Below are 18,247 nucleotides of genomic sequence, written 5' to 3'. Positions count from 1 at the left end.
AGCAATGGTATCTTCTAACGATGGAAAATCATGCATTGAGGCAACTGAACTGATTCATTCGTTCGTTCTTTAAAAAATGAATCGTTCAGTCAGTTCTCTGAGCGATTATTCGTTCAATCCGTGAACTAGATCTTTCGGGTCAGACCGAGATATCTTCTCCATCGCCACCCTCTGGTATAATTATGTATTAACTATGAATGAGTTAGCAAGGCTAATATAATTTATTTAACTTTAAGGACAATATAACGTCATTTAAAATGTGTAACACATGGACAGCATTTTTATTATATATAAGTAATTCAACTTTTACAAGATAATGAATTTAAATTGTGATACAATTTTAATACTATTTAAAACCAAGGGGGAAATATCCAAAATATCCTCCATCCCAAATATTTAAGAGTAACGTGTTCCAAGTTTCCGAATGAATCTTTTAGTCGAACGAAGGCGAAACGGATATGCAGCTTCTCTAGCATCTCTGGCAAACTCATCAACCGCTTTTTCTTGCACTTCCACGGGAGGGCTCCATTGTCAGTGTCAAATTATTATTGCTGTTATTTCTTACTATAAAAGTTTTCTTTTTCTATAATTATAATTCTTTTTAATGGCACTGATGCAGACAAGGTCACAAGATTCGAAAAACAGAAAACTAAAAACAATCTAACTTAACGATAAGGGACTTCACCTTACTAGAAAGTATCTTTGCCAGTAATGTACTTCTGCACGGTTAACTGGCTGCAAACAGCCCACATACGCAATGCATCATAAGGCTTATACTCTCTATGAGATGCATAAAAAATGAACGACTCGTTGAAACTAATACACCCAAGCAGTGTTCATTAAACTGCAGCTAATTATGTTTATTCGGTTTATTCAGTGCGAGGATATTCTGACAAAGTTATTAAACATCTTTCAGAACATCCATACCCGTCTAACCAATCAGCGCAGTAATATTTTCCACCGTATAACTCATAAAAGCAATATCCATACCTATACGAATTGATTAATCCGGGCAAGATACGTCCACATTAATCCAAGATGTATTTCCCAGCACAGAAAATGAATATTTATTTAAGTTGTAATCCACTGCGTGTTGGTAATTACTTCCCTTGAGTCAGTCTTCATGCAGAAAAAAGTTGCAGTCAGCGTCTTGCCTCGCTCAACTTTTCCCCTCCCCAAGATGTTGTTTTACTAAGTTCTCTCTCTCCCATTTTTTATTTTTTCTTCTTCCTTTTTAGCGAGCGATCCAGCGAGTCGCATGGTGACGTCACCTGGTCCGGCAAAGGGAAATATGCCTCGGGCAACCTTTTGTTCTTTTTTGACTTTGACATTTTCTGCAAGTTGTGTTTCGTTTGATTTATTTGTTAGGTACTTAAAGGTGGACGACCTCGCATTCTGTATGCCGGGTTGGTTGAGGGGCACATTGATGAGTTGTAATATTGCATTGCAGGAACTATTGCGTTACTGTCAGACAGGACGATTCTAGATTTTCCTGCATTAAAATAAAAAGAAACTACATTAACAGTATGCATTAAGGCCTGGGTTATATACACGTGACACATTTACACAATGTATTTAAGCATAGATTCGTTAGTTTTATGTCTGATAGAAACTGCAGATGCAACAGTAGTTTTGAGGTCTAATGGAGCTTGGAGCAGGTATTTCTTTACACGGTAGTGCCATTTTTTCATAAATCATTCGTTCGATGATTGCAGTGAAATTTTTATACTCCCTTCTTGACCTTTTGCATTTTACAGTTAAACAAAAGCACTTTAGCCAGCCGGCAGCATACATCATCACACCTGCTGCTTAGTCTTAGTTTCGAGACCATACAAGGGGTCAAAGTCCCAACTTTAAAATGCATTAAAAATAGGGGTCTTGGAGTGGGAGGTATTAAACAATGACACATCTGGGTATGTAGCAGACTTTAAACACAGGTTCGTAGAAAAATCACACAAACACTGCATAGCAATCACAGCTATTTCCACTGTATTGAGCACATCAGGAGGTGATTTTGGTAATTGTTGGTGAATTTCAGCTTCTCAGGCTGAGAATAGTCCAGAGCTGCATTTCGGTACTCTCTACTTTTCCACATGACCCAGACCTACATTACACCTCTATGAGAAAAAAAAATGTTTTTTGGGGGAGGAACCATGAATAAGCGGTAAGCAGGTAAGATAAACAGGTCTAGGTGTCAGAAAGGTGGACTACCGGAGTAAAGCATCTCAAGACGTCAAGTGAGAGACATAGAAAGAGCTTCTCACTGTGGATGCCTACAGTATGCAGAATGCAAAAAAAGTTTATTTCAACGTCGCCCTCCCCCTTATCCTGCGGCGTGGAAAACCGAAGAGGATTTTCCTTTCACATGATTCATCCAGGTCCTTTTTCCACTCATCCGCCCTTCCCCCCGCTCTCTCAGCCAAGCTGAGATCCTGAGTAAACTTTGTTGGAGTCTGGATTATTTTGATTTTGAGCAGTTGGAGACTTAACACAGCATGTAAAAACAAAAAAACTAAATAAAAAAAGAAAAACAGATTTAGAGTGTCGTAAAAATTTGCCTATAGGGCAGAGAAGGGTGCAGGTTTCCACAGACATATTTTTTTCTGCCAGACCATAGGTAAAAAATGGCCAAATAAGGCTTTTCACAGTAAACCTACCCCTAGTAAGTAATACCACGATGGGTGCTACTGGCTATGTCCCATAATCCTGTGCTAGCCCACTAATTACCCACTAGTCATTGCTTGATGAAGTACTCTTTACTAGCACTTTAGCAGGGTATCAGCATCAGTCCCCAGAATAACTGTGTCCTCAAGCCTCTTACAGTTTAATTAAAAGCAGTGATTGGACTTTAGCTCAAACAAGCTGCTCCGGGAGGAATGTGACTTGTGTGTATAATCGGCCAGGATCCCTCTCTCACTGGGCAATGGCCGTGCACATGGCTGACGTCCTGGAGCGTATGGTTGGATGCGATGGGATTTTAAGCTGTTTGTACAGCATGATCATGGAAGCAGCTTTCGTTCAGAAACTGTGGGAGGGTTGGTTTCATGTCCACCCCCCAACACGAGGTTCTATTTGAAAACCCCGATGCCCACAATTCTTAAACCCGTAGGTGCCAGAGTGCTGTCCGCAAAATCAGCCCGTAGCCTTGGGCACTGCTGACAGGACAGCGAACGGAGGAACAGTGCAGCAGGATGAAAGAGACGTGAGAGTGGGCAGTGAGAATGCCCTCAGCATCTCCAGAGGATCACACCGGAAAAAGCTGAAATAAGAGGCGCATCATCTGGAGCTGAGCGTGATCGGATTCTGCGGCTGAGCTGTAGGGATTTAACTCGCAGTATATATGACTTTAAGCGCATCCTTACATTCATGCATATAGAGTCGCTTCGCAAAAATATATACAGCACAGTTTACTGCTGCTGCTGGGCCTCATAGAAATCCGGAGTATTTATGACTGTGGCTATAGACAGAGGAGGGGTTTGGGTTCACATCTCTAACACAGTGTTTCCCAATCTGGTTCTCAGAGACCCACAGATGGTCCACATTTTTGCTCCCTCCCTGCTCCCAGGGAGGGAGGAAAAAACCTGGACTGCCACAGTTCCCCGAAGACCAGGCTGGGAAACACTACAGTCTAAGGTCTTTTAGCTTGCTTTATTATGACTATGCAGTTAACCATAAAGACGGCATAAGAGCTGCGAGAAACGCAGAACCAGTGAAAACAGAGCTTGCTAACGGGACACCGGACCATCCTCCAGACCAATGTTTCCCAATCCGGTCCTCGAAGACCCGCAAACAGTCCATGTTTTTGCAAAAAGGGGAGGAGTTTAAGTGTGTCTTAGTGTAGGTGTGGTGGATGGCATAGGACAAGACAGATGTCCATCCAACTCGTAGCATGGTTCTCAGCATAAGCCATCTCAGTCCCAGGGTTTCCATGCTGAGTTAGGATGGGGATCTCAGGTATGAACAGGAGAGATCCTATGTGATACATGTATAACAACAGCAACAACTGTTGTGAGGAATCACAGATCTGCTCACATGCTGAAGTGCAGCCTTGGACCTAAATATGCAGGGAATTAAAACTGCAGAACCTTTAAGTGGATTTTGATCGATGCTTAGGAGTAGAAATTGGTTGTCAGGAAACATCGTAGAATGTGTCTCTGTGGTTTTCCATCATTGATTGACACAAACGGGTAAACGTGATCCTGGCAGAAGTCGTTTCCTGAATTTATTTTCATTGGGCCATGTGAATAACAGCATTTGGAAAGTCAAACCTCTATAATATTTCCCCCATAATCTTTTTTCCAACCTAACACACATTGAGAATGGACCCTAGGAATTTTTAATGCTGAAACCTTTTCTCAAGCACAGTACCACACATACAAACCCTATTTGGTATGCCGGCATGAAGATAGTAAGACTGAAAGATCTATGAAAAAGCACAAGCAATAGAGTAACTCCAATTTTCTCTTTGGGGAGGAATGGTGGTTTCAAGAAAGAAATCAAGAAGATCAAGAAGAAATCAAAATCATCAACTTGGAGATTATCCATGACAGTGTTTCCCAATCCGGTCCTTGGGGATCGGCAGACACTCCACATTTTTGCTCCTTCCCAGCTGCCTGCTGCAAAAATGTGGAGTGTCTGTCAGGGAGCTGGGAGGGAGCAAAAAAACTGGACTGTCTGGCAGGGAGCTGAGAGGGAGCAAAAACGTGGGCTGTCTCGTAGGGAGCTGGTAGGGAGCAAAAACGTGGACTGTCTGGTAGGGAGCTGGTAGGGAGCAAAAACATGGATTGGCTGTGGGTCCCCAAGGACCAGGATGGGAAACACTGCTCTAGGTTTTAGATGTTACCCATAGAAATCCAGCTGCTGCTACACCACCTCCAGAGCTAAATCAAAAGTCAGTGAAGCTGAATTTATTCAGGGACGTGTACAATTTCCCCTGTGGTGCAGAGTTTGATGGAGTTACTAATGTATCTGCCGTATGGCCACGTGCTGGCAGCTGCACATGCAAACAGGACATTAGCACATTTCATATGCTGATTTTTGCCTTTCTAATGATGGTCTCTGAAGTCCAGCTTTGAGAAGCTTTTGTTCAATTATACCAATTAATTTAAAATAAAGTGCTAGCGGTGGGTGAAGTGGGAGGTTTAGTCTATCATGGGGGATGGCATTTGTGTGCACTGTCGAATACGGCCTTCGTTAGCCCTGCAGAAAGGGTGTTAAGCCAGGCGGTGATTGACAATACGCCTCTCACCATTCATTTCAAATACCACTTCACATATTGGAACTGAATTCTTTTGAATAAGGCATGTTTGCCATGAGTCAATGCAAACTATTGACTATATGTGGCACCATAGCCCCATTGATCCATCCATCTTGTATACCTCTATTTGTGCTATACAAGGTTTCAGGCATGTGGAGCTTACAGTATGATGGGAGTCAGGCAGGAAATTACAAAGGACAGGATGCCAACCCACTGCAGGGCACACTCCCATCCCCATGATGACATAGGGCAAACATGCAAGCTCCACACAGGGAGATTTGAAACCTGGTGTCCAGAGGTGTGATGCAACAGTGCTAACCACTGCACCATCACACCACACCCACTCCGCTCCCAACCCCAACCACGGCATGGGGATTTTCAAAAGGCTGTTATCTCCACCCTCTGCCACTCATCCATCCAGCACTTATCCTGATCCGGGTCATGGGGAAGGTCTGCAGCCCGAGGCAGGTAGTGCTGTGCACTCAACCGAGGCCTTTTGCAGGGCACATGCTCACGCGCGCTTGTAGGGCTGCAGCATTAACTGTTTTTGAATTGTCATCTTGATTCATATCCCTATGCGATCTCATTCTTACAATGTCACCGATTTTGTTCCGTTCGCATTATCTGTTGCATCAAACCAAGGGCTCCATTTTCTCCATGAGCTGTCCCAACAAATGACAGGACTGCGTTACGCCGGTGACAGAAAGAGGGGGCAGATACACAGGCGTTACAATAAAGAGCAGGCCAGGCGTAAGCTGACGTTCAGCTTTCTCATCGGAAATGCCAGTGCAGATTAGCGGAATGACGTTGCTTATTACTATTATTCTGTGGAAAGATCAATCTGCGGGCCAGATTTAATAATGGATTATAAACACATCACAGGCCAGTAGCAGAGACGTCTTATAAGTGGAGAATGAGCTGATGAAATCCCTCGTCCTCCAATACAGACAATGGCTGACTATCCAGTGAAATCACCTCCATTTCTTCAGTAGATGTGTCTTTAGCTCTGGTGCTATTAACTTTGAGTATTGATTAAATTTAAACACATCGGACTAATGCTGATATTTTGATTTTGTAATCATATCTTTATGCAGACCACTCATTCATTTCTATGGGAAAAATGCTGACGTTAACTATGACAACTTTAACCCCCACCCAGCCCTAACCATAACCATAAGTAACCAAACACACTACAAGATTTTTTACATTTTTAGCTTTTTCATTGTAGTCGCAGATTTTTATTAAATCGAGTTTATTTATCACGTTGTGGGGACATTGTGTCCCCATATGGGAAGGTATACCCGCTCACACACACACACACACACACACACACACACACACACACACACACACACACACACACACACACACACACACACACACACACACACACACACACACAGGTGGCAGTGATATCTATCGAGCCACTATGGCACCACCATCCCACACCACTGTGATCATGTCTGTTGTTATATCAAAAGCACAATCAGCCCCGTGACATGATGTGGCACATTGTACTTTTTCATGAGTGTGTGTAATGCTTTGATCACTCTGCTCAATTGGACATTGCAGTGGAAGGTCACATCAGGTTGTCATGCCAAGAACCGGCCCCCACTGTGAAGCTGCTGCTGGCTGTGTTGGTCCCAAATGGTGACAAGGGCAGCCAGAAGGAGCTGGGAACTGTAGCCCATCATCAGGGTGTCTGCCAGCAGCCCAGGTAATTGTTGATAAAATTTTATGAAGTTCACCTAGCTGACAAAACCTGGAGACCCGGCCAAAGTGTCCCTGCTGCTAGATGGACAAGTTGCAGAATGACAACTCTAATTTTATACACACACACACACACACAAACACACACACACACACACACACACACACACACACACACACACACACACACACACACACACACACACACAGGTTTGTAATTATATCTTAACCCCTACCCAGCCCTAACCTTAACCATAAGTTGCCAAACAAAATGCAAGACTTTTTAGTCTTTTAATTGCAGTGACAGATCTTTATAAAATTCAGTTTCCTTTTATGGAGACAGAAAATATGGTCAAAAATGTCAAAAAATAGGCTATCACCACATTGTAGGGACATTTCGTCCTCACAGTGTAATATACAGTCAAACCTCGGATTGTGAGTAACTTGGATTGTGAGTGTTTTGCAAGATGAGCAAAATTTTTAAATATATTTTAACTTGATAAACGAGCGATGTCTTGCAATACGAGTTGCTCAAGAATGATGAAATTTGAATTTCCCGCGCATTCCACATCGACGATTGATCCACATTGCGTAATCCTAGTCTTGGAATGGTTTCATGAACCTAAATTTGTCTCTACCTGAGATGGGCTGGTGCAAAGATTTAAATCTGGGGAAGTGATGTGGTACATGTTCTTAAGTACTTGTTTGTAGAGTTGCATTTCCTTGTTCAACCATTCAGGTTCCTGTATTTTGTAAATTCCTCGTGTTTTAACATGTTTTAATACACTTTCTTTCTAGATATATATTTTTAAATCTTGGTTGTTCATTTAGAATGGGAATGACAAACAGAATATTGGTTTCAAATAGTATCATTTTTATATTCACGAATGAAACATCAGCATAAAGTATCCAAATCCATAGTTGGGAAGGCATTTATGAGATATTAATAGGAAATAGGAATTTACATTCTTGTATTTTCTTACATTTAATATATTTGAAACGCAACAAACGAATAACTGAGGAGGCGTACTAAGTAGGTCTGCTCTCTTCGGTATGTATTTTGAAATATGTATTTTCTTACATATTTGAAAGTCCAAACAGTCAATCAAAATTTGTAAAAAAAAAATAAAATAAAAATCCCGCCCGCCCGACCCACCCCCTCCAAAAAAAAGGACGAGAACCAATTTTTTTTTTTTAAGTGGCCTTATATGAATATGTTTGGGTTGTGGAACGAATCATCTGAGTTTCTATTATTTCTAATGGGAAAATTTGCTTTGATATACGAGTGCTTTGAATTACGAGCACGTTTCCGTAACTAATTATGCTCGCAAACATATGCACAGACACACACAGACATATAGGAATGAAGGGCAGCATCTGTGACATTCCTGGGCTGCCTCAAGCTTTGTATCTGAAGCTGATTTGCTGTTACCTGCTTCACACGGACAGCAAGGAAATTCCTGCCTCATGCACACTGAAAGATCTCTGGCTGTGATCAGCACAGCCGCATCTCACGGCATTAAGGAGGAACTCGGAGAACAACAAGCTCCGCTAGGCATGTGCGTGCTGTGCCACTCGCCTGCCATGGATGATGCGCTCATATGTCTGGGGTGCAAAGCGCAATATCGCCGTTGGCGATTCGCCGGTGATTGGCCGTGCACGGCCCCTGCTCGCCTGCCCCCGCGTCGGAGCGAGATCGAGGGGGTGCCGCACACGTTAGCTCCTGTCTCATCTACCAGTGTGTACAGAGCGCCTCTGGATTAATTTTCATGCTAAGTGCCCCCTGGTGGGGCAGTTTGCTTGAGAGGAGGCACCAGCCCCCGCCCCAGCTAATCCAGGTCCCCCGGCACAAAGCAGCAGCCTTACTGTCATCCCCTTCGGACTGCATAGGTGCACGAAGGAGTGAGGCATCACCCCAGTGTCCTGCTGTCATAGTGTTCGGCCCTCGCCATGTCACACACCTAGGAGAGCAAATGGCATAACATTAGACACTTAAATGACTTCAACGCACTGAGGAAACAAAGAGGCGGCTTGGCTGGATTGAACTAAATTGTTATAAAGTGTCATATGCTTTGGTTAGAAACTTGCAATTATATCGACACAGAGAGTCTCAGCACATCCACTCTCTCTCTCTCTCTCTCTCTCTCTCTCTCTCTCACACACACACACACACACACGCACAGAAAACCTGGTGACAGGGAAAGAGTGCTCTATCGGTGACATACCCTTTCAAAGTCATATTGTTTCAACACCAAAGAAAGAATTGGGAATAAAAAAAAATCAATGGTACATTATACGTCGTTGAGGCTTTTCAAAATCTATTTTCTCTCTCTTTCTTGCTCGTTCTGTGGTGTTTCTGCTGGTGATCCTGTCCACGCCCGAGCAAACACACCTGCTCTTTCCTAGATGGCATCGATTGCTCAGGTGCCATTCAGCACCAAGCTAATTCACAAACTTCTCAACAGATCATACCAGCTTGTCCTTAAACAACTCTACCTATGTACCAGAGAGCTGAAAGCTCTAGTCACCTGGGTGAGTGTCTGACTGATGCCTTAAGTACAGTACCAGTCAAAAGTTTGGACACGCCAAGCCCCCTACAAAGGAGAGTGATACAGTGTCACATCACATGATGTAACCGCCTGGAAACACAGTATAAATGGTTTGACCAGAGAGAGAAGGAAAACTGGCCAATGAGCACTCAGCCTTACTCGCGGGCCCAATGATGGGATCACTTTTATGATCATGGGATTTGAACCGGCAACCCAATCCACAGAGGTTCCCTCCCCCCAACAAATTATTATTTTTTGATTAATACTTTTCTGCTCAGTACATAATTCCATATGTGTTATTTTACAGTTTTGTTATCTTAATAATTATTCTAAATTTTAAAGAATAGTACAAATAAACCGTTATATGGGTAGGCGAGTCCAAACTTTTGACCGGCACTGTACATCCATCCATATACTCTCCGTACCTTCTAGTGTGGGCTCACATCTGGCTTGAGGCAATCCCAGGGGGAAGACAACACGAGGCTGTGGTCACCCTGCACTGGGAGACCGCATGTGCAAAATCCATATTAATATACAAGATACATGCTCAGGGTGGCAAACAAAAATAATGGAGGCTGGAAAACACATTATTCATTTACTCTTCCGCCTTTTTGTTTAGCACACAAAGTGATGTACCAGTCAGGCAAATAGCACGTTATAAACATACGACCGTCGAGGAGTCGACTCAGCGTAGGTGCAGCTAGGCTGATCTTCCCGAGATGGGCTGAGCTTCTCGTACCCGTTACTTTATAGATACCCTATAGGATAAGGTTAAGGAGAAGCCACGCCCCCAAATCCACCAGGTTTTACCCAATCAGAGATACAGCAGCAGGGATTTCTGGGAAAGGAGATGGCGTTGTTCCACAGGCCAGGCACGATGAGAGCAGGCATGCGGGGGTGCTCCATGAAAGACACGTGAGGGAGTTGGGCACTTAGAGATCATGCCGGTGAGTCAGAGGGTTACCGCCACGTCTAGTGGTGATGAAGAGAGCGTGCTGAACTGCAAGAATAGCTTAACGCTCAACATTTTCCAAGGGTGATCAGTCACCTAATTGTTCCGTAGCTGGCGGCGGTGCCCGGGGTGCTGTCAGAGCAGCGGAAGCCTGCGTTCTCATTCAGCTGCTGTAGCAGTGCAGTCACGCTTCGCTCTGCAATGCCCGTAGTGGAGAAATTTAAGCAGAAGGTCGCTTAATGGATTAGGAGTTGTGACCAAGAAGTTACTGCTTCCAATCTTCGGAGGGGGCTTGATATTATTCAGGAATCGCATGGTATTTAACCCAAATTTCTCCGGTAAGATATCTGGTCGTATAAATGAAGAGAAGTATTTTAAAAAAAGAATCTGTAAGGTATTTAAGTCACGCTGGACAAAAGCTAGCAGACTCCCATAGATTTCAGATTAATGAATCATGGTGCCAAAACGTGGGTGGAGTTGGGACATGTATAAAAATAATGGACCAGGGAATGGTTTCGCAGAACAATAGTTGAGTGTCAGACATGAACATCCATATCACAGGATAGGATTCAAACCCAAGACCCTCGAAGTACAATGGCCACCCACTGAGCCATCCTGCCACCCTGTTTCAACGATAATGTTGGTAATAATATTAGGAAAAAAGAAATCGTGTGAAAGTGATGCATCCAAATCATCTCGGTGTCTGAAAATACTACAGTGCCTGTGAGGTTTTACAGGAAGCCTGCTGACTCACTGCACACTTGCTGCACTGTCAGAGAACTTGCATCTCTTTCCAGCTTTTCAGCCCGGTTGTCTTTTTATGGCTGGTGATCCCTGATCTGCTCATAACCTGCCATTGCATTTCGCTCCATCTCTGACAGTAAATACACATTGAGAGACCACAGCACAAATTTTTGTTTCACTCAGTTCTCAATTTATGGGTACGTCTGTGAATAATATACATGTTTTTTGCAAACTGCAGCCTGGCTCTTCCCTGCTTCTCATTAATGAAGGGCTTCTTCCTTGCTTTATGGGTCTTCAGTCCTGCTTCCAGAAGCCTGATATGAACTGTCCTATCAGTGCACCTCACACCTGCACTTATTGTTTCCCATTCCTTTTGAAGGTCACCTGATGTCATCCACCAATTCACGAGAACCTGTCGAATAAGTTCATGCTCATCTCTGGCATTAGAAAGTCGCTTCTGCCACCTACCTTGCTGCTTTTTGGTCCTTCCCAGTGTCTCCTGCTTCACCTCGTTCTTGTATACTGCTGTCATAGAAATTTTGAGCCTGGAAGCAGCCTGCCACACAGTGTAGCCTTCTGCCAGCAGAACCAGGATTAAACCACAATTTAAGAATGCAAATTTATTTAAAAATATAGAGTGGTCTCTTAATTATTTCCAGAGGTATAATTCCCAGAATGGGAATCCATTCCGTTTTTCCATAGAGTCCATGGCAGGGATCAGGCCGACTGATTTATGGATGTGTTGTTTTCAAGTTGGGAATGAAGACTACAGAACATTCCAGAATGAGGCAGAGAGGACCACGAGACTCAGCACCTGACTGATATACTTTCTCTGTGCATGTTGCTTGTTGATTCTTTGATGTTTAAAACATTCGAATGTGCTGCAGTTTCTTCGCTGTTCCTTTGTTTTTCCCCGAATTCTGGATCCTGGCTCACGTTCACCTGGCATTGGCTGATAAAGCAGAGATGCAACAGAGAGCTGGAGGGTGATATACAAGGGGAAGGACAGATACGGGGGTCAGAGGAACAGGGAGCGGATGCGTAAACACACACACACACACACACACATGTACACACATACACACACACACACACACACACATATACACACACACACATATACACACACATGTACACACACACACACACACACACACACACACACATATACACACACACACATATACACACACACATACACACACATGTACACACACACGCACACACACACATATACACACACACATATACACACACACACACACGCGCACACACATATACACACACATGTACACACACGCACACACACACACATATACACACACATGTACACACACACACACACACACATATACACACACACACATATACACACACACACACACACACACATATACACACACACATATACACACACGCACACACACACATATACACACACACACATATACACACACATGTACACACACACACACACACACACACACACATATACACACACATGTACACACATACACACACACACATATATACACACACATGTACACACATGCACACACACACACACACATATATACACACACACATGTACACACATACACACACACACACACAGTATCTACTGAAAGCCCTTTTCACATCATCTGTACGGCTCCTCCCTTAGTCCTCATGGTTCATCCCATTTAACCCCCCCCACCGGTGTCCATGAACTTTTGGGTGGGGTAGCTCTTATTATCCCCTGTGTCTGCACTACTGTTGGAAAATGTTCTGTCACACCAGCAGGGGGAGATGCATACCTAAGGGGTATCGTTGATGCACGAGTTCTGGTGGGAGTGGGGGGTCTGTAGAGAATTCCCCCCTCCATGTTTGTACTTGCTATATTTTAAAAATAACTTTAAAGGATGGCAAAATAGTAAGCTCATATGTTCCAGAGTCGTAGACCTGAGGGGGCGTGGGGGGGTGTTGAGGCACATTCCCCAATGCACTAATCCCCCCACTACGCTCCTCAGAGTGTGTGAAATATCAGGCTCCCCGACGCATGCAGGATGCCGCTTTGCATCGTTGCCAACAGGCCGGAGGGATCTTACTTAAGTCATTACCAGAGAATGACCCCGAAACAGGCATGACCCAGAACAGACAGTGGCATACAGGGGATTGCTGTGAAGTTTAATTTATGACGGGTCTGATGATCAATTTTAAGTGGATTAAGCCTTAGTGCACTGACTTACACAAAATACCATTAGATAAATAGGTACCTGGTTTGTGGGAAAGCTATTCCCCCGACACACATCTCGGTGAACACTTGCCTTTTCCTTCAATCATCCAAAGAAACAGCTGATTTAATACCAATACAAAAAAGAAAATAGGTAGATGTATACCTGGAGGAAAAGCCTGGATTCCAGTCACTGACTCAGTGGTGCAGGAGGTTTGATTAGCGTTCCTGGCGTGGGACCCGCTGCAAAGGGAGAACAGGAAGGAGAGAGAGAGAGAGAGAGTATGTGAGAAAGAGAGAGAGAAAGAAAATGATAGAATGATTGAGAGTGTGAAAGGGAGAGTGTGGGAGAGAGAGAGAGAGAGAGCACATCATGCTACCAGAGGTCTCCTTACTCTCACTCCCTTCGCCTCCGATCCAGAGGCTGGTGACGACAAGCAGGTGTTTACATCTCTTGCCGAGCAGGTGGGTGCCTGGGCAGGGAGATGTCGACTTGCACAAATGCCAGGGCTGCAGTGCCTCCCCCCACTTAAAAAAATGACTGGGTCACTGGGGGTAAAGCACCAGGCTGTAGTCCTCGCCTGGGATGTTGGGATGCAGCCATAGTATCTATACGTGTGATTTCAGGAACAGCTAATCAGATTAGCCTCCCAGGAATCATAGCGGAAAAAGTAGAACAGTAACCAGTTCCGGATGATATTCATTTACAGGGCACTGATACGCTTACAAGCGGCGAATAAGCAAACGCGTCTGCGGTTACAGCAGTAGTTAAAGCCCGAAAGGCAGCCACTTCCCACAGTGCTTTGCTCTTGTACCCTTCAGAAACTCATTGACTTGAAGTGCTCCTGTAGAATGTGAATGGCTCATTTTGTGTTGGGTACAGTCGTCTTTCAAGCATCCAGTTTAACTTCATTAATGGCTCCAAGGAGTAAAATATCACATATTTCTTTCTCTACAGTTAATCCATCCAATTTCTCTAATTGCCGCAGGATTTTCTTGTCAGACCCTTCCTGGAAGCATGGGGCATGGAGCTGGGGAACACCCAAGGTGGGATGCCACTGCATTGTGGGCCAGATAATGCTTTATTATTCAGATGTATTATTTTAAATTGTTACGGGGGGAGGAGTTCAGCTTAGCAGTGGATGGGTTCACTGGGAACCTGAACAGCCATGGTCCATCACTGCCACAGTGGCTATAAACAGCCTCCATATCTTCAGTCAGTCCTACTTGCTGCTATTTGTTCAATTGTTTTTCTTTTGTTTCTAGGGGTTCTTAGTGACCAAGCAGATGTTTGCATTTCAGACAAGTTGCTCCTCCAAATTACTGAGAAGGTATCAATCTTCTGCAGCCAGCATTGTTGCAAGCAGATAACCGCACCATCTTCTGTGTCAAATACAAGACAGGTAGAAGATTAGAGCTATTTCAGCGCAATAATTATTTGTCCATTCCAAAATGTGCCCTGTCCCTTCTACAGACAGACCTCTGTGCCCCAAATCTTTTAACTTTAAAGAAGCCCACAGGACTGGGGAAAAGGACGAGGCTCCAGCCTTGCTGAGCGAAATCGCAAGCAAAGGCTTTATTTTGTTCCTTCTCTCCCTGAAATCACATAGACAGAAAATATCATCATTTTCCCCAAGAGACCATCTGACCCATTGTATTATTTAATTCTGAGTCACTTTATTTTTCCTGGGCTGGCGATGAAGAGAACGATTTACATTCATGGGATAAGACCGGCGTGGAATGGAGACTGACAGAGGCGACCCCCTGATCTGTCTATACATTCATTTGCAGAGTGATTTCCCAAATTCTTAAAAAGAACATTGTGCTCATTGAATTAGCACAGCATAACCTGTCCTCGCAATCACAGTCTGTGATGGAACTCCCTGTGATTCCGCCCACACTGTCTGATTGGTCCATTTAGTCCTGTAGCCTTTTTGCATACTTATACTGAAAACGATAATTGTAGCGTTTTAAGGTGAAAGGGATGGTACTGACCCAGCCTGCAGAGGGAACCAATTCAAGTCGTGTGGGTTTTATTGTCATACCATCCACCTACAGGTATAAAGTGGTCTGGAATAATGTTCCCCAGGACCGCGGTGCAACATGCAGACAGAAAGTGAGAAGAGGAGGGTTTTCACAGGATTTAAAAGGCGAAATTACAGGACAGTGTGAAATGGGGGCTGCACACAAAGTGTTTGCATACATTGTACAATATGCATATGAACAAGAAACAATACAACAATACAGCATAGGGTGAAATACATGCAGGGCTTAGACAATGAAATAGACATCCCTGATTTTAGACCACAATAAGTAATTTGTATGGCGTAGGGCCTCTTTCTGTGGCCAATGCAGCATGAATTCATCTTAGAAATGACAGATACAAGTCCTGCACGGTGGCCGGAGGGATTTTGAGCCGTTCCCTTTGCAGATGCTGGTGGAGGAAAAGGTTTCCTGACTCGCTCCTCCAATATTCCTGGCTCAATATTCAGATCTGGTGACTCTGCATGCTATGGGAGATGTTCAGCTTCACTTTCATGTTCATCAAACCACTCTGTCACCAGTCTTGCTGTGTGTATTGGTGGGTCATTATTCTGATACATGGCACCATCTTCAGGGTACAATGCTTGAGTCACTGGGTGAACATGGTCCTCCAGAAAGGGTTTGTAGTCCTTGGCAGTGATGCACCCATCTAGAAGAAGCAGTTTGCCTAGGGAATGCCATGAAATCACTGATCCACCTCCGTGCTGTACTCTGGCTACTCTGGTGCTTCTTCACACTGTAACTCTCCCAAATGTGGGAAAGACGGGGAAGGTGGACACTACATGCTTCCCATTATCTACAGCCCAAGATACGCTGCTGGCACCACTGAAGATGTTTGGCACTGGCACGTGTGACCAGTGGTTTGGCTCTAACGGCCTGACCATGAATATTGACCCTGCGGAGTTTCAGTGCAAACACGAGAAACAAGGTGCCCATTTAATTCTGCAGTGCGTTGAGTAACTGTGGTTTTGTATTTTTTGTATACAGTCCAGGTTAGTACCCCGACATCCCTGTCAGACAGCTTCCTCTTGCATCCACAGTTACTCCAGTTGTATGTGGTCCGTTGTTCGTGGTGGTATGCCGACATTACCCTGGATACCGTGGCTCTCGATGCACCACAAAGACTTGCTGTCCTGCTCACAGATGCGCCAGTCAGACACGCACCAACAATTTGTCCTCGTTATGTTGTGTGGATTGAATTATTGTATGCATAACTGTGTTGTTGCTCTGCTAATTCAACCATCACACTCTACTCTTACTGATGGAAATGTATGTATCCATATGTAGGCATGAAACTTCAAACATTGTTGGTGTTTCAGTTTCATTGTCCAAACCCTGTACCGCATCAGTTAACTTGCAATAAAGAGATAAACAGTAAGAATTTAACAACATCTTTCTAAACTTTTGAATTCCGAGTTGTGTAAAGTAAGATGGAGGATTAAACGATTAAAGCAGCAACAATTAGCTATAATCTTCTTAATCAACCGCTTATGCAACTGCACATATGTTTAATAACATTATCCGCAAATCGGTCCGCAAGTGTCCAATAAATGTCGTTATTTTGTTTATGTTCAATTTAGCAAGGCTTTCTCTCAAATTATTCTAACAAAGGTAATGATTTAATAGTATCAATGGCAAAAACAGCCTAATGTGAAAAACATCACCATTGAAATGCATTTGCGATGGGGGCATAGTCTTAAAGCAATGTCAGTGCACCTTCTCACCACTGGGGGGCGATATATTGCTGCTTTTTTTTTTTCTTTTTTTTTATGTTGACATGCCAGCCATGAGTACCTCTGAATCAGACTGTGCAGAAAAAAATAGCACAGGACTGAAATGTCAGGAACATATCGCAAACTGCCAGCGCATTAACCTATAACCCATGGGGTCTGTCACCCCAGGCAGCGGCCTGAACTTCATTGATTAAAAGCACAGGCGGGTTACAGGGGATCACGCTATGAAAACAGGTGGCTCATACAAACCATAGTCCCTGGGATGCCAAATTATATGGGGGGGTGCGGGAGGCACACACAAGCTGTGATTTCCATTAGCGGCGCCTTTGATTTCTGATGGAATCGACTTGAAGGGTTGTTTGCTGCTGATGAGCATCTACCAGGAATGTGGCCTGTGCTCCTGCTAGGCGACCAAGCTCCGGTTCTGGGCAGGCGGCGCGGGGAACTCGAGGACCAGTGTTTTACAGTTTACAGTGTCCAGGGGAGGAGGGACATTGATGCCCTGGCAGATTCAGGGACCTAGCACTTTATTTGGCCCCCAAAATATCTACTATCAGGGGCCCCCACCCCACCAAAGGGACTCCCCTCCCTGCCAAAGGAATCCCCCCTCCCCCCAAGGTGATATTTTGTCAAAAGGACCAGAATTTTTAGTCGTGGCCCTGTCTGCATCCTGCCCCTCATCTAAAGAAGGTTACCATGAATTCTTCTGTAAGAGAGGGAATGGAAGGCATTTTATTGTAATTGTACATGTGCAGTGAAAATCTTTGTGCTTTCCCACCAATGCTACATCATTAATGAATGAACGAACAAACAAACTAACAAACAAAACAGGTAAAGACCATGACAAATTCTGATTAAAATGCACTATGTTTAATGTCTAAAATGTCTTTTTTGCCTTGGATATGGATTTACAAACAGCATAATTGTTTTTTATGTGGATTCAAACGAGTCGTCACAGACAATCCTGAAAATAAATGAACGAATGAAGGAATAAAAATAATACATACCATACGGATATACAGCAGAATAATAAGCCTATCAGCAGCA

The 18,247-nt window shown here is 43.9% G+C and overlaps 1 protein-coding gene across 4 annotated transcripts in view; it reads right to left on the bottom strand.

Annotated features, from left to right (window-relative positions):
- col16a1 (collagen, type XVI, alpha 1) overlaps positions 1-1,231 on the bottom strand; it is a 71,675-nt gene extending 70,444 nt beyond the window's left edge. For 2 of the 4 annotated variants that reach the window (XM_048993696.1, XM_048993695.1), the window contains exon 1: positions 991-1,231. The gene's annotated coding sequence lies outside the window, so the exon portion shown is untranslated. The remainder of the gene's footprint in view (positions 1-990) is intronic. The other 2 variants (XM_048993694.1, XM_048993697.1) reach the window with 1 other exon arrangement.
- Positions 1,232-18,247: the final 17,016 nt, after the last annotated feature.

The sequence above is a fragment of the Brienomyrus brachyistius genome, chromosome 23 (assembly GCF_023856365.1).
Source record: "Brienomyrus brachyistius isolate T26 chromosome 23, BBRACH_0.4, whole genome shotgun sequence".
Taxonomy (NCBI): domain Eukaryota; kingdom Metazoa; phylum Chordata; class Actinopteri; order Osteoglossiformes; family Mormyridae; genus Brienomyrus; species Brienomyrus brachyistius.
Note: the sequence above shows the minus strand (reverse complement) of the source record. Positions and strands in the feature narration are given on the sequence as shown.